The sequence below is a fragment of the Lissotriton vulgaris genome, chromosome 11 (genome assembly GCF_964263255.1).
Source record: "Lissotriton vulgaris chromosome 11, aLisVul1.2, whole genome shotgun sequence".
In the NCBI taxonomy this organism is placed as follows: domain Eukaryota; kingdom Metazoa; phylum Chordata; class Amphibia; order Caudata; family Salamandridae; genus Lissotriton; species Lissotriton vulgaris.
The window spans coordinates 902,946,687-902,973,503 of record NC_141699.1 but is presented as its reverse complement, the minus strand read 5'-3'; positions in this window follow the sequence as shown (position 1 = coordinate 902,973,503).

The following is a 26,817-nucleotide window of genomic DNA, read 5'->3' as shown; positions in this document are numbered from 1 at the left end:
AGGTGTTGCTCTGGCCATTGACTCTTGTCTGATAAGAAAAGTACAACCTTATATTACTTAGAATCTCCCCCATGGAGTACGCCGTTTTTGGCTTTTATTGAGGCTGGATCTTCTTCCTCTGAACAATGTATTGTCTAAATGGTATGGTTCTTCAGCTATGTGTAACTTTTGTAATAATTCAATTCAGGATGTTACTCATGTGCTTTTTGTCTGCACGGCTCTATTTTTACATCGGCGTAAGCGGACGAGACCAATTTGCCTACAACTAACCATTTTGTGTGCCACCGCATTTATTGACGCCATCCATAATCCACCAAATGAAATGTTCTGCCATAGAATTTTTAACTTTTTAAAAAGTTTTTTTAGATATATATTAAATAATCTTTTTATGGATGTTATGATCCTTTTAGAGATTTTACTCAATGTTCCTAAAATGTTATCTCTGTATCCTATACTCGATTGTATGAAAATGTATATTTTTGTTTGGGTTCTTCTTTTATGTGAACCTCTTTGGAGTTCCAAAATCATAAATAAATAAATTGAATTGAATTGAATTCGTTACAGGACTTGGCTGCAACGTAGGAGAAGGATCTTCCACCTGCTCTGGTTCTGTGGTAGTGTGGGACGGTGGGTTAGGGCGAGGGCAGCTGAGCGAAGGCTTCTCTTGGGGGCATGGAAGGAGATTTGGTTGTTGGGGTATTGTGGTCCGATTTTGTAGAGGGCCTTGTAGGCGTATGTCAGCAGTTTGAACGTTATTCTTCTTTCAACTGGGAGTCAGTGAAGGTTGCGCAGGTGTTGGGTGATGTGGTTGCATTGTGGGATATTGAGGAAAAGTCTGGCTGCGACCCTCTGGACGGTATGGAGTTCGAGGAGGAGTTTTTCCTGATTCTGGCGTAGAGGGCGTTACTGTAATCCAGTCTGCTGGTGGTGAGTGCGTGGGTGACGGTTTACCTGGATTCGGGGATCCATTTGAACGTCATGCGCAGTACTCAGAGGGTGTTGAAGCATGTGGAGGATATGGCATTGACGTGTGGATTCGTGGTGAGTGAAGAATCAAGTATGATGCAGATATTTAGCGTGCATGGTCTGTTGGAATGGGTGGGCTTCTGAGGGTGGGGGGCCACCAGGTTTTGTCCCAAGCAGAGGTGGTGGAGCCGAGGATGAGAACTTCTGTTTTCTCAGCGTTGAGCTTCAGGCAGCTGATGCTCATCTAGGTTGCAACGGTCTCCATTCCTTCTTGGGAGTTGCACCTCGTGGTATCGGGTTCCTTGGTGAGGGAGAGCATTAGCTGGGTGTTGTCTACGTATGAGACGATGCTGAGACCGTGTTTTCTGACCATGGTTGCATGTAGATTCTGAAGAGCATTGGTTGAAGAAGGATCCTTGGGGGACTCCGCATCTGATCTCTGTCGGTTCTGAGAGGAAGGTCAGGAGCCTTATTCTCTGTGTTCTGCCTGAGAGGAAGGATTGCATCCATTTGTACACTTTTCCTTGGATGCTGGCATCATGGATTCTGGTGGCTAGTGTGCGGTGGGAGACGGTGTTGAAAGCTGCTGATAGGTCAAGTTGGAGGAGGGCTGCTGTGTGGCCTTGGTCGAGGAGGGCATGGATGTCAGCAGTGGCAGCAAGGAGGGCGGTCTTGGTGCTGTGGTTGCTGTGGAATCCAGATTGGGAGGCATCTAGGATGTGGGTAGTTTCTATGAAGAGAGCTAGCTGAACTTTGACGGCTTTTTCAATGGTTTTAGCTGTGAAAGGAAGAAGTGAGATACGCCTGAGGTTCTTAAGGTCCCTTGGGTCTGCGGAGGGCTTCTTTCGGAGAGGGTTGACTTCAGCGTGCTTTCAGCTGTCGGGGAAAGTGGCGGTCTCGAGGAAGCTGTTGATCATTTGGCGTAGTTCGGGTGTAATAGCTGTGGCGGCCTTCTGGAAGATGTGCTATGGGCAGGGGTCAGAAGGTATTCTGGAGTGGATGCTCTTCATTGTCTTTAAGGTTTCTTCTGTGGTGAGAGGGGTCCAGGAGAGAAGGGTCTGTTGGGTGGCGACATTGGGGGTGGGGAGGTGAGGCGGTGCTGTGGTGTTGGTCGTCGAAGTTGTTGTAGAGTGTCTTGATCTTGTGGTAAGAGAAAAAGCTGAGTTTGTCTCAGAGGTCTTGGGAGGGAGGAACGTCAGTTGTTTTGCTGGTGGGTTTGGTGAATTCCTGTAGCATGGTAAAGAGTTCCTTGGAGTTGTGGGCGTTGGAGAGGAATCTGTTTTGGATGAGTTGGTGGTGTGCTGTGATGGCAGGCATGGTACTGGGGTTTTATTGTTTCCCCACGTCTTCTCCAGTTGTCAGAAGGAGCGTTTAGAATCAAAGAGTTCTGTGGTGAACCAGTTAGCTTTCTGGTTGTGTTGTCTTGCGGTGTTCTGGAGGGGGACAAGGGTGCAGTTGGCTATCCATTGGTTGATGTTGTTTGCCGCTGTGTTGGCTTCTGTGGTGGTTGGGGGTGGAGTTCCGGTGAGGGTAGCAGTGAGATGTTCTTCAGGGACTTTGTACCAGCTTTTGCGTGGGAGGTGGTGTGTGCATGTGTGTGGTGGGTTTTGTGAAGAAGTGGATGCAGTTGTGGTCTGTCCAGAGCAGTTCCATGGTGTGGCTGAAGTAAATGTTGTTTCCTCCGGTGAAGATGGGGTCGAATGTATGTCCTGTAGTGTGAGTGGGGGTGGAGACGAGTTGCTTCAGTCCTATGTTGCTGAGGTTCTCCAGGAGGGTGGTGGTGTTGGGATTGCAGTGGTTGTCCAGGTGGAAAATAAGGTCTCTGAGCAGTGTGTAGTCAGCAGAGGTGAATGAGCGGGGTGCGATGCAGTCTGCAATGACGTTGGTGAAGGGGGATGTGGGGTCCAGGAGGTCTGTATGCGAGTGTTCCGGGAAGCATCGTTCTGGGGTTAGGCCGGATCTGGAAGTGGATGTGTTCCATGGGGGGCGAGACATCGACCAAGTTGGTGGTGGTCAGTCTGAGGGAGCTTTTGTGGACGATGGTAAGGCTGCCTCCTGGGCGTTGGGGCAGTCCTTCCTCAGAATCTTGGATCCATCGGGGATGGCTTTTGCGATGTCGGGTGCAGACATGGCTTGGCAGTTCGGGCTGGACTGTTCCCATAAGGCACAGGGTCAAGGCTGATTTGCATATGGCCATGTCTGAACTGGGATGGTGTGGAGTGCAAAAAAACGATGGATTTAGGCCCAGATCTCTGTACTTGGGTGAGTGTATGACATTGTTCTGCATTCTGTCCATCAACTGTTGTTTTTGCATTTGTCACCCCGAGTGGGATGGGTATGCTCAGACGTGAGTCCCATGCTCCCCACACCACTGGAGTCAAGCTATCCTGGCTGAAGACGGCTGATAGCCAGAAACCGGTCCTAGGATGCTTGATTCCGGTCCAGGAAAGACATGGCTTGGCAGTTCGGGCTGGACTGTTCCCATGAGGCACAGGGTCAAGGCTGATTTGCATATGGCCATGTCTGAACTGGGGTGGTGTGGAGTGCAAAAAAACGACGGATTTAGGCCCAGATCTCTGTACTGGGGTGAATGTATGACATTGTTCTGCATTCTGTCCATCAACTGTTGTTTTTGCATTTGTCACCGAGAGTGGGATGGGTATGCTCAGGCGTGAGTCCCATGCTCTCCACACCACTGGAGTCAAGCTATCCTGGCTGAAGACGGCTGATAGCCAGAAACAGGTCCTAGGATGCTTGATTCCAGTCCAGGAAAGACATGGCTTGGCAGTTCGGGCTGGACTGTTCCCATGAGGCACAGGGTCAAGGCTGATTTGCATATGGCGATGTCTGAACTAGGGTGGTGTGGAGTGCAAAAAAACGATGGATTTAGGCCCAGATCTCTGTACTGGGGTGAATGTATGACATTGTTCTGCATTCTGTCCATCAACTGTTGTTTTTGCATTTGTCACCCCGAGTGGGATGGGTATGCTCAGACATGAGTCCCATGCTCTCCACACCACTGTAGTCAAGCTATCCTGGCTGAAGACGGCTGATAGCCAGAAACCGGTCCTAGGATGCTTGATTCCGGTCCAGGAAAGACATGGCTTGGCAGTTCAGGCTGGACTGTTCCCATGAGACACAGGGTCAAGGCTGATTTGCATATGGCCATGTCTGAACTGGGGTGGTCTAGAGTGCAAAAAAATGATGGATTTAGGCCCAGATCTCCGTACTGGGGTGAATGTATGACATTGTTCTGCATTCTGTCCATCAACTGTTGTTTTTGCATTTGTCACCCCGAGTGGGATGGGTATGCTCAGACGTGAGTCCCATGCTCTCCACACCACTGGAGTCAAGCTATCCTGGCTGAAGACGGCTGATAGCCAGAAACCGGTCCTAGGATGCTTGATTCCCGTCCAGGAAAGACATGGCTTGGCAGTTTGGGCTGGTCTGTTCCCATGAGGCACAGGGTCAAGGCTAATTTGCATATGGCCATGTCTGAACTGGGGTGGTGTGGAGTGCAAAAAAACGATGGATTTAGGCCCAGATCTCTGTACTGGGGTGAATGTATGACATTGTTCTGCATTCTGCCCATCAACTGTTGTTTTTGCATTGTCACCCCAAGTGGGATGGGTATGCTCAGACGTGAGTCTCATGCTCTCCATACCACTAGAGTCAAGCTATCCTGGCTGAAGACGGCTGATAGCCAGAAACCGGTCCTAGGATGCTTGATTCCGGTACAGGAAAGACATGGATTGGCAGTTCGGTCTGGACTGTTCCCATGAGGCACAGGGTTAAGGCTGATTTGCATATGGCCATGCCTGAACTGGGGTGGTGTGGAGTGCAAAAAAACTATGGATTTAGGCCCAGATCTCTGTACTGGGGTGAATGTATGACATTGTTCTGCATTCTGCCCATCAACTGTTGTTTTTGCATTTGTCACCCTGAGTGGGATGGGTATGCTCAGACGTGAGTCCCATACTCTCCACACCACTGGAGTCAAGCTATCCTGGCTGAAGACGGCTGATAGCCAGAAACCGGCCCTAGGATGCTTGATTCCGGTCCAAGAAAGACATGGCTTGGCAGTTCGGGCTGGACTGTTCCATGAGGCACAGGGTTAAGGCTGATTTGCATATGGCCATGTCTGAACTGGGGTGGTGTGGAGTGCAAAAAAACGATGGATTTAGGCCCAGATCTCTGTACTGGGGTGAATGTATGACATTGTTCTGCATTCTGTCCATCAACTGTTGTTTTTGCGTTTGCGATGTCGGGTGCTGAGCTGTCATTGGTCCAGGTGTCTGTGACATCAGGTGTGTGGGTGTTGAGGAGGACCTAGATTTCTATGGCGTGTCTCTGCAGGGAGCACACATTGAGGAGGATTCAATTCAGTGGTTTGTGTGCATTGGTGTCCGGTGGGTTAGCTTCTGGGGTTTGGAGGTGGGTGAAGGTACGTCGGCAGTGTCGGCAGGCGATCGGGCCATGGGTGTTGCTTGGCATTGAGGGCTGGCAGTTGTTGTTGCCTCTGGGGTTAAGTGCATGAAGAGTGCTGGGGTCGTACAGGCAGGGGATCAGGTACCAGGGTCCCTGGCGCTGGTCACAGTCGGGTCGCGGACAGGTTGTGGACGGGCTCAGACAGGCTTACATTTGGCATGGCTGCAGAGCATCTGCCATTAAGTAGGGATCGGGTGGGGGAGCAGATGGGAGGCAGGAGTGGGAGCAACATGCTGAGGGGGAGGGGCTGCTGGGGCAGAGGTGGGGAGCAAATAGAATACCAGAAACCAAAAGAGCAAACAGAAAAGGCAAACAGATAGAGTCAAACAGAAAGAGGCAAACAGAAAGAGGCAAACAGAGAAAAGGCACAACAGGGAAAAAGCAGACAAAAAAAGAATGACACACACTCAGTGGACTAGCAGAAGAGCAATCTCTTCCACTAGACCACCAGGGAAGAGGCGCTAGCAGGAGCCTACAAGTGGAGGAGGGCATCGAATACCTACCTGGAAGGAGCTCGAGCTGTGCTAAGGGCAGACCCAACGGTGGAGCTGCGTGGGGGGAGAGCTTTGACTCTGACCAGGAGAGTACATGGGCTGGACTCTCATGGATATGAGTTCCCCAGTTACATGATGGCTTCACTGTAACCCAAGGTGTTTGGTACCAAAAAACCTCATCTTGATAAACGCACACTGATGCGAGTGGCAGATTTATTAAGCAATGCACCCAGAGGGCACACCTTAGAGAAACCCCCTAAAAACCTAACGTATAGTAGTGTGTTTACTGACTGGTCTTGACCAGCTAGCCACCATCAACAGATTTCTGAACTCTTCAAGTGAGAGTCTTCGCTCTCTGAGGCCAGGAGCTAAGCCTGCTATGGGCGGAGGTGTTCACAACTCCTCCATGCAGGATGTGAATTTGAGGGGGAAGCTTCAAAGGCCCTGCTGCCTTTGTTATGTTACCTAGGCCTCTCTAGATACTGGAGATGCCCACCCCCTTGGCCTGCGTCCACTTTTGGCAGCAAGACAGGCAGGAAAATTTGTAAGATCAGGAGATGTGCCCACACTCAGCCAGCACCACTCCTTGGGTGAGCCAGCTGAAGTGGACACCACTTTTCAGATTCCTTTATCTTGTTTTTGGATGGAATCAGCATTCTAGAGTCAGGGCTATGCCCACCTCCTACAGGATGTGTTCATATAAAAGGTGTTGATACCTTAAAGGTAGGTAGGCTATTGGCTACTACCTGTCACTCCCCTTAAACGCTCCTAAATTGAGTATTTAGGTGGCACCCTGAACCCAAGAACTCAAATTTGGATCAAGAGAAGTAGGATGAAGAAGAGTAACTGCCCGGCGTGAACTTCAGCAAAACTGTGGACTTTTACCACAAAGCCCTCTCTCGACAATCGCGACAGAGTGACTTGTCCTGCGAGCTGAAGTACTACCAAATCCTTGGGTAGCCTGCCAGCAGTTAAAAAATCATCACCTACAGTCTCCCTTGGGGTAGAGGAGCTACTCCCCTGCAAACAGAGTTCGGCAAACTGTCTTGCAGCTCCCTGGCCGGAATGACACTGCAGATGACCAGGAGAGTGCACTTGTGCTCTGGAAGGTCAGATTGGTCTACCCACTGAGTGTGAAGACACCAGGATCAACCAGAGCTGTGCAGCACTAACTCCCAGGGTAACAGATGCCCAGCAATAAACACAAAAAGTGAGAGTCCAGTCCGGATTCCCACTGCACCAGGACCATGCAGCTGTCAACAGACATCAGCATTACTGAGACCTACTTCGTGAGTGGCCCAGCTGCCTTGATTAGGCCCCTGCCAGCTATTTATCCCTTACAAAAAGGAGAATCTTTGCGCACACAGTCCAGCCACCCTAACCACTCTGACCCAAGCTGCCTGATCCGGGTCCCAACAAACTGGCAGTGCCCCCTTGCTCCAAGACCCCTTCTGACCCAAGCCCCCATTTATTAGCTCTCTAACCTGTCCCCTTGACCCCCTTTGCCTCTGTTTTTTGGGTGGCACCCCTTCTCTGTAGCTCCAGCTATCATCTTTACCAGCACACTGCTTCCGGTAGAATCCAGGTGGTTCCTGAACATCTGCTGGTAGTACTTTGGGCCTTGGTCTACTACATCCCTGAACTCAGAAGGTGAACCCCAAAACCGACAATACCTAACTTTATACATCTTTGACTTTTCCTTCAATAGGATTGCATCGTGCATAAAAGCGCACAACTTTAAAAGTTAATCACCTGTATGCATTGCTACTGAAAATAGTACTTACCTTTGAATGAAATTCTAGGTTGTTAAACATACATAAAAAGAAGTGTTGTTTTTCTAATTCGGACTCAGATTTATTCTCTGAGTGTGTGTCTCATGTAATGCCTCAGGGATTACAACAAATACTTAGCACTACCCTCTAATAAGCCTAACTGCTCACCCACACTCCCACAAAAGAGAGTGTTAGTTATACCTACTTTAGCCTCTGTAAGGCAATTGGAGACCCACTGGACTCTGCACAGCATACTTCAATTTAGTACACCACATAGCGAGCCAGCTTCCTACAGGTAATAACTTCCTGTTCCTACAGATGACAATTAGTTCTCAAGTAGTATTAACTTGCTCCTCAGGATCATTGAGCTATGGCTTAGATGAAATACTCAAAATCTGAAGAGTCAAGGTTTTTAGATTTTTGCAACCTTGAGGATATGGATGCTTGAATGACAAGATCCTCTAAGCTTCATGGTGTAGTGAGATGGTGGGCTGTGTCAAAGACAGCTCACAGGTCCGCAAGTAAACAGGACAACAACTCAATTTCTATCTATTGTGGTCTTTGAGTCATCCCAGAAGATAATTGTGGATTCCCCTCCTTTTCGAAGTTGGAAGCCAGTTTGGTGGTCATACAGTAGGCAATTTACATGACGTTAGAGATCTGTGTGAAAGACCCTGTTTCATTAAGCTTCAATTAGCCTATTAGGGATTGGTGAATAGCAGGCAGAGTGTTCTTGATTAAAGTTTGTTTCTTCATGATTGCCTTAATCTAGTAAGTCTTCAGGTAATTCAGAAAGATGCCGGAGGATAGGGAGTCGCTCACAGTGGTTATGGAAGGGAACAGTCTGAGGAGAGAGACTGATGGAAGACTTGATACTAAATAACTGCTCCAGTATTTTCGCCATCATGATAACTTATCTTTAAATCCCTAGTTGGCAGTCGGAACGTTTTCATTTATGTGATTCCTGGGCTAAGACACAATGACTTATTTTCTCCTACCGGCTTTTAAGTGGATGCTGCATGACATGCAACCAGGCTAGGCTCCAAACAGAAGGCAAGACCAGCTGCAGCCCAGTGACGCAGCACTGCCCTTAGGCAATGAGGACCTGATGCTGAAGGTAAGGAGGAATTGTACCAGCATTTATGCCCAAGTGGATCCTTGTCATATCAACATCTTTAGAAATTCAGGCTTTTTGCCAGTATCATAATGCATTATTGAGTTCAAAGTTTCATTTTAACATTTCAAACATGCTGACAAAAAAGCCAAAACGTGCTGATGGTGTCACAGATGCCATTGGGATATTTGGCAGTTAGCACAAGAGAATCTTCTGCCCATCAGCCTCACAGCAGCTTCATCCCTACGCTACAACTGTGCATAGAAGTGTAGGCCCCGGGAGCGCTAGAGAGTCCAGCTGCAAGATGGCCACCACTTAGTGGGGCTTTGCCAGACGGCTAGATGTATCCGTTAATTATCCTAATTTAACTGAGGCACCTGAACCTGCCCTGTTGCATTGCTGCATCAGAGGGAGCCCAAATTTCTGCTGGGGAAGTGAGCTAAGAGCCGTTATGCAGAATGGAGTTAATCAAGGGCTGTACTGAGCCGGAATTGATGGCGAGGCCTGCTCGCGCAGCTACGGTGCAGGAGCGTTGAAACATGGTTTAGCATTGAGCGACTCCACGTAGAGTGCGGTGCTCTGATGTGAGGAGGTGAGCCGCAAGTGGCGACATTCTGGGCCTTGCAGTGAGTGCCTATGGGGCTTCCTTAGAAGATACCCACACTGAGATTGCCTGGCTGCATATGTGATGTCCTGGGAGGGGAGCGGTATTCTAAATCAGAGCTTGGTTGTGAGCTGGGTACCAGCTCCCAGGTGGCCTGTGTTAAGTGATTGAAAGCTGCTTGTCCAGCTGTCCGAGCGGGTGGCGACTGTGAAGCAGGGCCCAACGAGCTGTGATCGGCCAAAGTTTCACTAGCTAGCCCCTGCTCCATTACCCAGGTAAGAGAAGAACCCACTGGTTCAATCCCTGGGGCCAGTATAAATCTATTGGGGAGGGCTCCCCATAGGAACTAGTAAAGACCTGTCAGCGCAGGGCATTGTTAGAGCCCCAACCTCTGTGCCTGCTTAGTAGTTGGAGGGATCATCCCCTGTTCCCCTGGACCTACTGATCAAGGAGAAGGGAGTACATTGTGACCCTGCTATTGCCACATCAAGGACCTTCTTGGCCAGCTCATGCCCCTAAGATTTGTTAAATGGGGTGTGGCAGTGCCCAGAATAGGAACCTTTGATGCTCCCCCTACGTATGCTGCTGTTATGATGAGGGCACTCACTACCCAGAGGTGATTGCCAGTCTGCATGTTGGGTAAGCAACCACACTGAAAATTTGCTATGATAGGGAGGGTGGGATCTGCTCGTGCCACTCCTCTGTTCCATTCTGGGGATGTGGCGGGACCCTGGAGGTGGCAATGAATGACTGCAGAGTTCCTTTCTGGGCACGCTTTCATCCCAACCCTACTGATCTATACATGGTACATAATGGGAAAAAACTGACACTAGGCAGTTCAAACTTTCCTTTGAGCAATCCAGGCAGATGCATGCAGTAGATTAGCCCTCTGACGACCAACAGTTGAGTTAAGGGGAGGGAGAGGGCTCCACCCAGGAGGCAGACATTCGTACTATGTTCCTGGACCTCAAACACAGTTGGACTGCCATTGATATTGAAATTGATTTGATGACTGATAGTTCTGATTGCCTAAAAGAGAAATTCAATAAACATGACGAGCAGATATATTACCTCGAGTGTCATACATTGGATATGGAAGATGGACAATCCACAGCTGGAGGGAAACTGCTCCAGATGAAAAAGTCCTAGGGGTCATATTTAACAAGAATAAAGACCTAGAGGCATGCTCGAGGAGGAATAATTAGCGCAAACTGGATATACCAGAATCAACGGTGATGGGTCCTATTGAAGGAAGTGACCCGTTTGGGGTCACCCGGGTCACTAATGACCACCTACCAGCCTTCTGTACTAAGTGAAGAGCTGGTCAGGCAGTAGAGAATACAAACCAAAAACTGTTTATTCATATACACTCAGAGTGGAGCCCTATCCGCCCAGTTGCTAGGAGTGTTGCAGAGGGACCTGAAATCGACAATCATAAAGATACGTTATGTACATTTCATAGTCAAGCAGAAACACGCCCACAGTGGAATTTTCAAAGCAGGGCCAGCTAAACAGTGAAATACAAAATAAGGTTTAAACTTCTCATATCTGACACAAACTAACATATTCCAAGGTGATTCCATCCAGTGCCCACCACCAGACAAGTGGGAGAAGGGCTCTATCTAGAGGAAAAGGCATGCGCTAATATGAACAGTGCACTCATTACTGAAACAAAACCTACGTGAAGAAACTAAACTCAGATGGGAGCATTTCTCAGAAGTGGACAAGATCAGGGTCAAACAGCCTGAAATGGCGCTTAAAAAGAAAATGGCGCAGCGAATGCTAACTTACATTGAGCACTGCTTGAACACAAACAGTTCCTATTCTAACAGTATGGAGGACTGTGTCGAGACAATGCCTCATACGTTGCTTGGTGATGCATGTTTTGCCATCCTTATTGCTGAAAGGGCACACAGATCATTTGGACAGCAGCTTCCTCTGGGTGCACCTGCCAGACCAATAACAGCTTAGCTGCTGAACTAAAGAGATCAGGATACGGCCCTGAGACTGGTAATGGATTAGAGGACACTCCACTATAAAGACAATGAGATATCCATCTTTCCAGATTACATGGTTGCTCTACAAGCTGGGATTTTTTCCCAGTCAAAAGTTCGCTACAGAAGATGGATGCCAAGTACTCTCTGCACAGATCTGAAAGTGGCTGCCTAATTTGTTAAAAATATTCCAGAGACTTTAATGGGATCGTCCTCCACAGCCTGGGACCTGAATTTGGAGAAACTCAAAAAAAACAACTGAGACAACTTGCTTTTTATGAGTGGCAACTATAGAGGCACTACATGATGGCGGACAGAGGTGCCTTTTCTGAGAATTTAACTCAGTGACACACATTATGAAACTGCAATCAAGTTGATGCTGACGGCAACAACATGCATGATAACTGCGCAAGATGGCACACTCAAGCGAGTTTGGGCCAACCTTTTTTTTTTTTTACTTTTCCAGCCACCCAGCTGTCCTCTGGCTGGGAGAGTGTCAGATCTCTGGTTCACCTCCATGAGATGATTCTCTGGCTGTTCACACTGGTCACTAATTGGGGGACAAATGAAAGGCAAGTTGGTGACATTTGGCCCTCTTGGGGGGGGGGGGGGGTCAAAGTGGGAGGTGTGTGATATGTTTTGGGTCTGTTGATGCTGGCAGCATCCTGTTTGCAAAATGTTTGTTTGTTCTTCCCCTCTATTTCCAATCAGTGCAACAACGTAGGCTCTCATGATTGGCGATTTCTGCATGAGCGGCAAGCGATCTCACACCAGCACTTTGATCCCATTGCAGTCGATTAAATACATGACCTGGGAAATACGGAATTTAATTATGCGCACAAGGTACACCATGTTCTTACATTCCTGCAGAGGCACAGCGTAGTTATCTGTATGGTGCGGAGCTGCATCTTATGGAGGGCATGCAGGCGTGCTTGCAGGCAGGTTGGATAGGTGAATGTCATGTCACGTATTATTCCAATTGTGCCCGCCGGTTGGCTATATTAAATTGTAAGGGGCAGATTTATGATGCCCTTGCGCCTCTTTGCGCCGCAATTGCGTCACTTTATTTGACGCAACGGCGGCGCAAACAATGTGCCCTATTTACAACGTGACGCATCTAGGAGATGCGTCACGTTGTAAAGCCCTGCGCCATAAGGAGGCGTTCCTGCGCAGGGGGGGGGCGTTCCTGCGCAGGAACGCCTCCTGAAAGTGGCTGAGTGAAATCTATGAGATTTCACTCAGTCACTTTCTGGCCAATGCTGCGTCAAAACCCTGCGCCTGCTTGAAGCAGGCGTAGGTCTTGACGCAGCATTGTGAAGATGGGGCACCCCCGAGCCTTGCTGGAGCTGCGTCGCGCTTGCGACGCAACTCCAGCAATGCGCCACATTTTAGGCACAGATGCGTCACGCATCTGTGCCGTTTTGCACCATGGTGCGCCGCATTGTAAATGCGGCGCACCATGGGTGGCGTAGCTGTGGCGCACTGTGGCGCACATTAACTGGCGCATCCCTGGGGATGCGCCAGTTAACATAAATCTGCCCCAAGGTTTACCATAGTACACACGGTGACTTCTTTGTGATCAACAGGGTCGCTATGTCCTGATGTCCAGTACACTGCATGGCCTCCCATTTAGACTTCTGTCAGTGTATTGTCCAAACGTAGATGACCCCTGATTCTTTGTGAAGGTTTGGAGGCTGGATGACCCAAAAGGGCCTGGGGCACTTTTGTGGGGAAGGGACTTTAATGGGGTCTAAGACCCCAGAGCTGATCAGTCTTGAGATTCCCAGCGCCCACACTGGAGTGCAGCTGCTCACTTGCATCTAATAATGACCAACAATTACCTAATTGACCTTTGTCACTCCCAACATGCAGATAGCATGGAGGGCACATACATCACGGCTGCACTGCAGAATAACAAAATTAAAGAGTGTGAGAGAACTCATGTGCCTTCTCTATCTTAATATGATCAAACAATGAAAACGAGATCACTACCACAATACATTTACTCCTGAAATGTCCCTTACTCAGAGAGATAGGGAAACCCTAAGGCTTTTTAAAAGAACCCTCACCCACAAAAACTAGCTAGTGGCATGCTTCGTCATAGGGTTCCCACTCAAGGCGACAAATGCATCTGGGTGTCTTATGGCACCTGATTTACAGCACAGCAGGTTTCGGTTTGGGACACTCAGGTAAGAAAAGGTGCTTTTAAAATTGTCCCGATATTGCCAGACAATTAAGGTATGCTTTGAATTTTTTTTTAATAGAATTTTATTCGTTTCTCAATGCACTCAACCTTCCAGTTAAACGTTGCATTTATCGCCATGACGCCGATGGCTCATTGAAAATTATCATGGCAATCAAGGTTACCCCAACTGTCCCTAACCCAACAATTCTACCCCCCTACCCCCTACACCCACCCCCTGTTAGTGTGCCCCTATCAGTTAAATCTAAATGAGGTTACCAGACCGTCCCGTCATCCATCCAATCAAACAGAGGAAAAGCAAGGGAGAAAAGAAAAAGACCCCCCCCCGCACAGTAAAAGGGTTCCCCTGCTAAAATGTGCAATCCCTTGCGTCCTCATTCTGGTCCGCAAACATCACCAAGCCCGGAGTGCGCTAGGTAGCCCTCCCCTACTCAGCCATTTGACACAGCACACACACTACAGCCTCTGTGATGTCGGTGCTTGCAGTTCCTCCCCCTGATCAGACTCCACATCTCCCATAAGGTATGCTTTGATAATGGTAACAATGGGCGAGTTTTAAAAACAGTGGTGGATGTTTTATAAGATGTGAATTGTCTTGCACAACGTTAGTCTTGGTGCATATGTTTACCCATTTCAAATATGCGCCCACAGGGTCAGTATGGCTTACATTAGGACCTGTGCCACATGTGCGCTAAAACATGTGGCACCACAATAATTGATCGTAATTGACTATAAACCACATAACTTCTGGAAGATGCGAAGCGAATGAGGTTCACTGATGGTGAGACACCTTGACAAAGGTGTAACTACACGGTCTGCCCCCTCAGAGCTACCATGTGAAAGAAAATTCCACACAACAATTAATAAGAAGTGATATGGTTTATTAATATTTCAGGAAGGAGGAATGACAGTTGATGACAAGACTTTTTGGGTTAACATGCAGGCATCAGTATTTTGCCACACTGATTCCTGCATGTTTTTCTACATTGTCTGTGGGTGAAATACTCTTGACAGCTGTGCTCTATGGAATTTTTTATCCTGATGGAGCTGGTAGCTCCCACTACTGCATCATATAGAGTATTTCCAAGGAGGCACTAAGGGCCTCATTTATGAGGCCTTGCGTCAGTTTTGCGATGCGGATGCGTCACTTTTTGTGACGCATCGGCGGCGTAAAACATGCGCCTTGTTGCGCCATATTTAAAAAGTGACGCATCTAGGTAGATGCGTCACTTTTTAAACCCCTGCGCCACATTATGCCTGCGTCAGGTATAATGTATGCAAAGGGGGCGTTCCCCCGCAAAAAGCCTCGTAATAGTGACGCAGTGAAATCTATGAGATTTCACTGCGTCACTTTTAGGATGCGGTTGCGTCAAAATCTTGCGCCTGCCTCACAGCAGGCGTAAGACTGACGCAAGCCCTTTCACATGGGGCTTTCCCCAGGTGAAAGGACGCATTGCTGGAGTTGCGTCACTTTTGTGACACACTCCAGCAATGCGTCACTTTTGCCCTTACAGATGCGTCAGAAATACTGACGTATCTGTAAGTCCTTGCGACATGATGCGTCATACATTAAATATGACGCATCATTGGTGTCGCAAGGAGTGCGCAGTGAAAAGTGACGCATCGCTGTTTACACGCAGTGATGCGTCACTTTTCATAAATGAGGCCCTAAGAGTTAGAGTAAGGCTATCATAAGGTTAGGTGTGGGAGGGGATGAGATTGGTTGGTAAGAGCAGAGTGCCACCAAATATTGAGATGTGTAGGAGGTATGAAAAACAATTTGTGGCAGTTGTATCGGCCCATTATGACAACACTTCAAAAGAAGAATGCAAGTCTTATAAGATCAGAATAACGGAACTACCTTTCAGGAGATAGCAATAACGATTAATTAACTTTGCCGGACAAATCCATCAATGTTTGTAGAAATGGTATTCTGGGTTTGCAATCCCAGATCAAGTGTAGGTATAAAAAAAATATTAAACTTTCTAAAAGCAATTAGTTACTGTATTGTTCAATAATTCAATTGATAAAGGGGAAAAACTGGCTGACATAATCTTTCCTTTATATATCGACAGGAAATCCCTGAGTAGCACAACCAGATGCAGGCTGTGTAACTACAGTGCAGAATCGTTGGCACATCTAATATGTTGTTGTCCTGCCCTACTCCAACACCACCATAAATTGTTAAAACCAATGTTTTTAAGGCAGGGGATCAGAAAATGTGGTGATACAGGTACCTTGCTCCAGTCCTGCACAGTGCCCTCAGACCTAGCCAAATTTGGAAAGTTCATGAACATGGCTCGAAGGGACTTCATTGAAAACAATACAGATGCAAACAGTACGGCCCTAACTGCATGGAATCCTGTTGCCACAGAAGAGTGTGAACAGTGAGGCTCCCCCTCCCAGAAACAGGACCACGAGGAGCCCGTGAAAACTGTAATGCATCATGCAGACACTTTCGCCCGACATTCAATGATCATATAAGGGACATGGAAAAAATGTTATCCGTATTTTAGGGCAAAATCCTATCTTACAAAAGGTCTGAGACCCGTTGTAATGTTAATTTTGATACATGAATAACAAAGGTGTGAGACATGTTTTTAAATATTAACTTTGGTTCTGTATCGCAATTTTGCAATGGTTTTAAGTAGTTATCTATATAAATTCATTAATTCATTCATTCTACTGTGACCTGAAAGGAAGGTGGAAGGGGATCACAGTGTAAAAAAAAAGACCAGACGGGAAGAGAAGCCAAGGACAGTATGGGTAAGGGGGTGTGACTAGACATTGAAAACAAATCTAGAGTGAACAGTTAAGAGGAGGATAAGTGCAAGGTAGAGAGAGGAAGAGCTCTTATATGGAAGCAAAATTATTTTGGCAAAAAAGGAAATCATCAGGTGAGTTTCATCAGGCTGGCAAAAGAAATTGTAGAAGACAAATTGTCATTAAAAGATGCAACAAAGGAAGTTCTTCAGAACCAGTTTCTTCAGGTTGTATTTTCATGAAAACACATACAACTGAGCGAAGGGTAAAAGAGGATAGAGATGCAAGACATTGGGAAAGAGGGAGAAAGAGTCCCTTCATCTCTTAGGACCAGGTTCAGAGGTTAGGTAAGCATAGCTATGGGGATGTGTTCATGTCAACAGTGCTGGGATGGACATCCGGTCCATCTTATTACAAGTATTATAGGAAATAATGCGTTTGCAATAAGAAGGATGGGATATCCGTCATGTTTATAATAGAGTAACCCATCTGTGAAAGCCTGAAGCACACCCTCTGTGTCAGTCAGTCAGTCAAACCACTTTATTCGATTAATTAAAATCACACAAGTACAGTACACAATACACAATATAATAGAATGATATGATCAATAAGATGTATGGGCAATGTTAAAAAAGAATGAATACACCAGGATCAATTGTAAAATACATCAAAACTGAAAAACTATTTAAGAGAAATTTCGTAGAAAAATAAAATATGAGTTACCATACAATGTTTAACATTGGATACCTTTTTTTCCTAAGACGAACCGCTGCAACTAAAAAACTAGCAATGTTAAAAATATCCCATGTATCATTTAACAGATAAAATAATGCTGGTCTAACCTGTACAAAGGCCTTTCCCCTCAATAGAGGAACTAACAATCTCCTGCAAATTTCATTATAGTAGTCACAGAACATTATAAAGTGCATTGTATCCTGTGGTGAGAAATTATCACAGGGACATGGACCTATGATTTACACTAGCGATGCATATTACCCAGCTGGAAGTGAATTAGGTTAAAACGAAACCTGATTAAAAGCCAGCGATGGAACGGCTTAGTAAATATTCTCAGGTATGGCTCAATTAGTGGGGACGTTTTTATCAAAAAATGAGTCCTGACTGAGGGTTTCTTTAACTCATGCTCTTCGTGTTCCATCATCAGTAAGTTCAAAAGTTGGGGTTTAACCCATTTCACATCCTCTTTCCTAATCCCTTCCGGAGCGTTAAAGAGTTCTGGGTGACCCAGTTTAAAGAGCACCAACTTAACATAGTGCAACCAAGGTATACTACTAGCTTTATCCAGAGTAACACAGTCCCGGATGATCTTATGATTCAGGGTTAAATCTGGATTAAGCCAGGTCTTAAGCCAGCAAACCACCGGGGCCAACCTCAACAAATCTGACACGTATCCAAGCCCCAATTCTTGGTGAACTGCAAAGGTTGAGGTGGATTGAGGTACTGACAAAAGGATCCATAGAAATCTATTTTCAACTGTCTGCACCCCTTCCACATTCTTATAGCCCCAGATGGCGGAGCCATACATAGCAATAGCCAGACATTTAGATCTGTAAATGTTAAGCCTGGCTTCCAGAGGCCTAGCCCCAAGGCGCTGTGCAAACCTATGTACAGCTGACTTTGATCTAACCATTGCACTTTTTTTGGCTTTCTGTTGGGGGACCCAGGTACCTCTATCGTCAAATAGAACCCCCTTATAAGTGAAAAAGGACACCTTGGACTAGGGGTGGGCGGATTTCTCCGTTCCGTCCACGGAATGTGTGGAGATTTGCCCTTCTGCCCTTGTGCAAAGAAGGCGGAGATTTGAGGCAAATCTCTGCACATTCGGGGGAGGAACGGAAGTTGGCCGCCCGCCCGCCGCCCGCCTCCCGCCCACCTTATTAAATTATATTTAAAAGTCTAAAATGAAATTTAAATAAAAGTACCTTATTGCGGCCGCATCCTTCCCCATCACGGCTTCATCTGGAAAATGCGCATGCACGGGACCCTGCACATGCGCAGTCCTGGCGAGTAACCTCTGGAGACCTATAGCTGTACGGGCTAATAACACGGCGTCATCCGCGTTTAGGAGAACCGGAATACTCCTTTCTCCTACCCGCAGAATATCCAAGCTAGCCTGGTCTAGGGTCTTATTTAAATTATTAATATAGAGGGGTAAAAAGCAGTGGCGCCACTATACATCCCTGACGGACGCCTCTACCCAATTTAAAGTGCCTTGTACATTTACCTTCCTGGGTGACCCTAACTGTTGCTGGGAGATCCCTGTGTAGATCTGCCAAAAAATAGACGAGGCAGGAGTCAATGCCCATTTCAAGTAGGATAGACCACAACTTCGATCCGTTAACCCGATCTAACGCTGAAGGAAGGTCCATAAAAGCCATCTGCAAGGTACCTACTTTGGCTATGGTATTTTTGCCTATTATTAAATGTAGGTCAAGGCACTGGTCCATGGTGCTTCTTTCTTGTCTAAAGCCATATTGTAGGCTGGATAAGACCTCATTATCATTCACCCAATCCGTGACTTTAACTAGAATCACTTTGCCTAAGATTTAAACGGCAGAACCAATTAAAGATATCGGTCTGTAACACTGTGGATTCCCTCTCTGAACCTTTTGTAAATATTGGTATGATCATTGATAAAGACCATGAAGCAGGAAACCCCTGTACACTTGAGACATTAAAAACATTAGTTAATATCTTGGATCAAAATTTTGGGTTACTTTTATACAAATCAGCAAGAACGGAATCAGGGCCAGGTGCTTTATTACTAGACACCTGTATTATCGCCCTTTCTAAATCCTCCTCCTTAAAAACCACAGGAGGTAAAACACTATCCACTTCCATGCTAATGGGGGAATCCACAATGACATTAGGTCCATACATTACTTCAAAATGGTGTATCCTTAAGTTAGGTGCATATCTACGGCCGATGCAGCTTCCTAAAGGAAGGAATCACCAGATAATTTAAGACTCTATTGGATCCACTCAGATGACGTGTGATTATAACCCATTGTAAGAAGTAGCTTCTCTAAACCAACACCACTAGATGTTTAATATTACATGGTGTGAACCAGGAGTAGCAGGGGTTCAACCTACTGGAAGGCATAACTTAACACATCCAGCAAATAATCTTTACATTTTATAGAGTTACCACAGAGTGGTAGGTTGCAACCCAAAGGAAATGAGAGCCTTCCAAACCAACCAGACAATTTAGGACTCTCTTCATTCACCCACAAATACCCAGCTGGGTATTACATTGGGAATAATAACTTCCCAAACTAGTTCTTTAAGATTCTGTGGTAGTCACATGAGTAATGCAAGAGGCCACTCCAAAACTAGGCAGTGACCAGGAGATACTGGTAATGTAAGTTGCTCTGGTTAAGGTCAATAGTTGTGACTTGGCCTAGGTTGCTTTCACATGTGATGTTGGAGGGCTCTGGGTATGAGCAAGTGGGTGGGATAAAGAAGGGGGCTGCTCCAATACCCTTAGAGACTGTAATCGACTCAAAGAGTGAACACACTGAAGGAAGACCCCTTAACCTTACTGCCTTTTAGCTGGACCCCGGTTTGCATGGTGTGGTTAGGAGTAGGAGAAGATGGGCTGCGACAGCCAGAGAGAGCTCATATGCTCCAGGGAAAACTAGAGTTGATCAGGGACAATTCAGTTTTACTTCCTCAAGTGTGAGGGGCCAATTTGGGTCCATTTATGTAGGGCACTTGAAGCAAAAGCAGACATAGGCTCAGTGAGGAGGGAGACCTTGCATTTATTTTTAGGAGATGAGAGAAGCAGTGGAAAGGAAGGCCCTGCTCTGTATAACATCTACACTACATTTAACAGTTATGGTAGCAGAATACTGTAAGCAAAACATTGTCTGAAAAATGTTGCATCATAAAAATTATTTACAAAATTATTGCCCCATTGGAGTTAATGTTAGTATAACATCTACATGTAATGAGACAATATTTTTGTCAAACAATATATAGGACACTATATTTCTACGATGATATTTTTTTTCATAATATTCTGACATACAGAAAATCATGTAGAAAAGAGGAATAAAAATCAATAAATGAACATGATAAGGAAAAAGAAAAACATGCAATAAGCCCCCAAAGTACTAGAGCAAAAGCATTAGAATGGTCAAAATGGGCGAGAAGGGCTACAGGCCAAAGGGGAAGAGCACATATTTTCAGTCAGCTGCCTAGTAGGAATTGAGCAAGATTGTAAGATAGTCCGCCATGAGGTGTTTCTTAAGATATACCTTGTAAGCTTACATGTAATCAAGGGCAAGCTGCGGGCAGATCTGCTGAACTACGGATGCCGTGGACCAACACTAGTTCGGCAAGGATGATGGGACTGTGTACCAGAGGAGCTTGCTTAGTCGAGTGCTGCAAATGTTCTAAATGCATAAGTGAGCTTGGGAAACGAGAGGATGTGGATTTGGTCAATCAAGGCACCACAAAATGAAAATGGATATCTGTGCCACATAGGTGCATCTTACAGCCAGAGAAATAGTTAGGGCAATGAATCCTAATATTCAAAAGATGGGAGTAATTTATGCAGACTCTTAGAAGAAAAGCACTTACTAACATTCAGCCATATGGCAGGCTTTTCTTGGGCAAGGATCACCTGTTCCAAAATATTGTAATGTTGTTATGTTATGCAGATTTGTATAGAACAGCTTATCACCTGCAAGTGTTTCCAGGTACTGGAGCAGGAGTGTGAGCTTGACAGTGCTTCTAGTTGAACAGCCAGGTCTTCAGTTTCTTGCAGAAGGTATGTAGTAGAGTGGCATTTCTGATTTGCTGGGAAGTTTGTTTCAGTGCTTGCGGTGATGAAGCACAACTCATGCCCTCCTACCTCGCTTCTGTGGACTCGAGCAAGGGAGAGAGAGGATGGAGCATAGCTGTCTAGAGGGTTGGTAAAGTTGGAGTTGGTCATTGAGATACGCTGGACCTGTGTTGTTGAGGGCTTTGTAGTTGTAGAGGAGCTGCTTTAATTTGCAATGTTTCTGGATGGGTAGCTAGCATAGCTCTGTGAGGTAGGGAGTGATGTGAACACTTCAGGGGATATCTATGATGAGCCTGACGGTGGTATTTTGGATGGTCTAGAGACTTTCCATGAGTTGGTTGGAGATGACAGCGTAGAGTGCGTGTCTCTAGTCTGCTGGTGATGAGGGCCCGGGTGACCATGCATCTTGTGTGCTTGAGGAACCGTTTGAATATCTTGCGAAGTACAGGATGGCCGACCATAAAAACAATTAAAATCAGAAACTTGTTTATATCAGTTTTATTGTGTTTTGTTTCTGATTATCCATGTTCCAGACCGACTTGTGTAATAAGAATGACCTTGTTATGTAATACTGTCATAACACCTAACCTGTACAATCAAATTATCATGAAATGAATTTCAGAAAGCTGAAAAAAGCAGCATAGAGCTTGCAAAAGTTCCAGCAATCTTGTTAAGAAGCCCACGCCCCGCAGTAGAGCAGGTAAATAACCAATAGCTCCCCAGCTCCTGCATCCTCGTCCAAATCTATCGAAAGACAGACAAAAAGAACAGGAGGAATGCTTGGCTTGGTACTCGTTTGCACTCCCAGGGGGAGGGGGTGGAGTAAGGCCAGCATTCCTTCTTTCTTTTTTTTCTGTCGTGAGATAGTAATATCTCACTATTTATGAATGGGACGAGGACAGGAGGGACCTGGGAGGTAATGATGCACATGTTACTGTTAATTGCAATTTACAGCTAGAGTATTTCAAGCCTCAGAACTTTGAAACAGACCAGTGATTCCATCTCTATTTACAAGTGCCTCTGATTAATATAGCTTTTACGTCCTCACAGTGATGGAAATGCAAGCTTCAGCAAATTAAGAGACTGCCGCTATCCCCACTTTAGATCAATCTGTCAGCATGATGAGTGACGACACAGCACTTAATAACCTCTACCTGTCTGCAAATGGAAAACAATTTGTTGATTACAATTAACTAAGCAAAGGCAAAGCATGTGCATATATTACTCACCCTTGCGGCAACAGGGGAACAATGAAGCACTTTTAAAAGAGTCAATGTCGTCAATTCCAGTCAAATGTGTGCATGAAGAAGGTGAACCTATGGCTGTCATGTGAAGACAGGGAAGCTGCTAGCTAACTGGCAAACACATCTCTCATTCCTTCCTCCCTTGGCTCAGAGGAATTATTATCACTATCTGTAAAAATACTACCATAGCTGTTTTTCCTCCATGATCAATATATTAACAGCATCCATCTTATAACTCCTGTATCCAAAATAGCTTTCAATGCCCGTCTATTCTTTTGTTGACCTTTATTTCAATATTACCCTGCAGTGTCTAACACCATTTGAAGCTTTTCCTTAGTTGAGATAGATGAACGCTGGCTGTGTGCGACCTTGGTGAAGCATCGAGTTAAGATTGGAGTAGTATAATTTTTTTGTGCCACCCTCAGCATTTAATTGTTGATTGTGTTCGAAAACATTTGAAGAGCTGCCAAAGAAACAGATTTCTTCAAAGTTTACTTTCTCTTTGGAATTGCTAGAAATTCCACCCTTGCATTGCATTATGCTTGATTTACAAATATATAACAGATTCGAGGAAGCTTATACTTTTTATTTCCTCTCCAGTTGTTTGACATGACAAAACATCGCCATAGAGTTTTACATTTATTCCTCAGACAACATTGACATATGGGGGACACTCTTTGGGGTAAGTTGCGTGCATGTAAGGTTACTCCTACACTTTAGAGTTGCTGTACTATTTTGGCTATTCAGCATTTATGAGTGTAAATTTATTCAAAAGTAAAGTTATTGAAAAGTGTAGACTTACATGTCTCTAACCTCTGAAACGGGGCGAGTGTAAGCTACTACTGCCAAACAGGAGTAGAATTAAGTCCACCAACAACCACTGGTACTTCATTAATTTATTTCGACTTTTTAAATATGGCATACAGTTTAAAAAATGGAACAATTACAAAATAAATATTGTTTTATGATAAAAAAATTTAAAAACGTTTCTATTTAAAAAATAATGATAACGTTTTCAAAATAATTGAATTAGCTACCGTAGACGGATGCTTTGAACAGCAGACATCTTTGAAAGGATTTTTGTTTACAATTTTCATTTAAAGTTGATCACTGTGGATTCGAACACATCTGCAGTGGCCATCTTGGAATGGTAAAAAAAATGAAGATGGCCACTTCCGATAGGCAGGCAGCTAGTAATGAGCAAGCAGCTGAATGGGTGAAGAAGACAATGGGTAGGCAGTGGGAAAGGGGAGGTTGAACATACAAGTGTATGGGATGAGGGCAAAGGGAGAGAAAGAGTTAGAAGGAGATAAAATAGTCCCTCCTTGCCCAGCAGTGTCACATTGTCAGCATGTGAACAATACATCATCCAGTCAAATACTATGAGACCAAAATACTCTTGGCTGGGCCAAACACAAGAAGAATAGGAAACAAAGCCCTCAGATCAGCAGCAGGTAAATAGTTTAAGAAAAAAAGACATCCAATTATGAGCAATAGCCTGGTCAAAAGTTCACTCCTTCTGCATGTAATGAATTGGAGACACAGGTCTCCAAAATTGTAGTCGAGACCTCAAAGTCCCATTCCACTTTTAAGAGGTGGAAATGCCACAATTCATTGCAGCTCGTCCCTACTTTATTTCAAAGCACTCAAAGAAAGAAAATGTTTTTATGTTATACCATTGTGGCACACCATGTAGTTCCTGGTGTAAGAATGCTCACTCCCAAGGCCAACTGTATATAATGCCTCTAAAAGGAAAATGCAAATAGGAAGGAGCACTCGATTACAAACCAGTTCACAAAAAAGATCAATTTAGTTAATCACATTGGGTTCAGTACCCACAACAGGTCAGCATTCTGACTATTGGTGCATATCAAATAAGCATATCCTAAAGCATCAAAAGCCATGTGTATTTCCTGTATTCTTACTTTTATTTCTCATTTCCACAAAAATGACGAACATGGACACAACCAACACGTTTTGCCCCCTAACAAAGGGACTTCTGCAGGTCAAACATTTTTTTAAGGCAATACAAAAGTTCAATTGGCAAAAAACCAACAGAGTCCCTAGTATCATTCACTGCAAAATTCCCAAGATTTATTTTATGTCTGTAGCCAAAACTAGAGAACCTCCGTGCACATCAAATTCCAATAGTATCCAAAGGCGAAAAAAAAAAAAAGTAATATATTTCTTGACTTCCACCAGGCGGACCGCAGGTATCAGGACACGTGTAACTGAAAGAAAGAAAATAGTATTTCACAGCACAGAAGGTACAACTGAACTCTTGAGACATGCTCTCATTACAAGTACGTAAGCCTTACGTGACTTGTACATCCTCTCGGTGATGCAAAAGATAAATCTGACAGGTGATGAGTCTACTGCAATCAACTCGTCACTTAAATCAGTCAGCCCGCCAAGAGAAGTGACACAGCACTCGAGCACACGCCCTTCCCTCTCTGCCAAGACAACTCCACTTTGCTTGTGTAGATTAACACAGTAACAGGAAAAGAACAAGCCTACTGAACAGATTATTAATATTATATTGAACAGATTGCCACTCGATATTAATTTCCAGATTTTTTCTTTCCTGTAACATCAAAGGGCTGATTATGACATTTCACATGATGGATGCTCCTAGCAATAAATGACACCATATGTCGGTTCAGACCCCTGTAAATAGTCTGGTATTGACACAGTGCAAGATCCCGAAATATGAACTGAGAGCTGAGGGCGCGTGGCCTCGTGAATGATTACATTTCGGTTTTCTGCATAGTGTACTCCGTGAAGTTATTATTTCTAACCCTTAATGATTTGTTTCATGGGTTCCCTTTGTGACATTCAGGGAAGCTGGTTGAATAGGTTAATGAAAAAAACACGTTTACAGCTAAAACGTGTGTTGTTTTAATTAACCTATTTAAGTTACTCTTACCCTATTTTTTATTAAATAGCTTTTGCCGTAAGTCATTTTATTATTGTTTTCCTTTGAATATGTAATGCCCTTCGGTGTAGCAGAGGCGCAGTGGTGGCCATGTGATATAATTCGAATATCCACACACAAAGACTATTCTATAATACGGTCACCTGGGAGGATCCTCCGACAGGAGTGGGGAGTAACTTCACTTCTCAGTCCGCTCAGCATTTCTTTCAATTTACAGCTCTCTCGTATTTCTCTCTCACTACAACACTCAGGGACAAAAGAAAGCGCGCTATGACACTTTTCTCTCATTAACAGAATAGACTAAAAAGAACATCTTCTCCCTGACAACATGCACATCATAAAGAAGTACAACGAATAATAAAATGCATCCTGAGACACGACCAAAAATGACAGAGGACAGGAAACAACACAAACAACATAAAACAAAAGCATGATATATAGACCTACCCACAGGTTTATCTCAGAAATACATGTGACGGGCACACGGTAGCTTTCTACTCTGGAATGCAAATACGATGAAGCACATTTCAATCCCTTACAAGGTACATTGTCCCTTGTGACAGCAAACATGTCTAGGTGTCTTGAATACTCTAATGATTTGTCGTTTTACCCCAAGAAAGCATGACATGGTAACCTGCGAGGGCACACACAAACTCACAAATATGTTAAAGCCACTGAGTATAAACTTGGAGAGATACATAGAGAAAAAAAGGATCTTCACAGTGTTCACACAGCTTCATTCATAACAAGAAGAAACTGGAGTGTGATCCACCATAGCAGGGAAGCATAAACTTACAGTAGTAACTAGCTAATACTCGAACACAAGAAAAACTAGGCAGCAAACCAAGGGGAAGTGACAATATAAACACACAACCAAGCAAGACTAGACAAAGCGTATGACACATGAATTGGCGCCCAGCATTCATCATGGGTGTGTAGCATCACACTGGCATCCCTCACAGGATTTCCTAAAGTCATCACAATAGATAAAGTATCCTGCATAGGGAAACCACTATTTAGGTTGTAAGATGATAGATAAAAAAAGTGCCCTAGGTGAATCAATACAAGAAACTAGAATGGCTGATAGTAATCTCCTTGGGGTAAATAGGCAGGGCCCGATTTACAGAACTAACAAGACAAAATCCTAAACTTACTACTTTTGGTATTCACAGAAGTTAGGATTTTGTCTTAAGTTTGTCTTAAGACAAACTTAAGACAGACTTAAGACACAATTCTGTCTTAAGTCTGTCTTAAGTCTGTCTTAAGTTTGTCTTAAAACAAACTTAAGACAAAATCCTAACGTCTGTGAATACCAAAAGTAGTAAGTTTAGGATTTTGTCTTAAGTTAATTCTGTGAATCGGGCCCGCAGTACCACTTTCAGTACATAAACACTGTCACATGCATCGGCAGATCAAAATGGAAACAACCTACC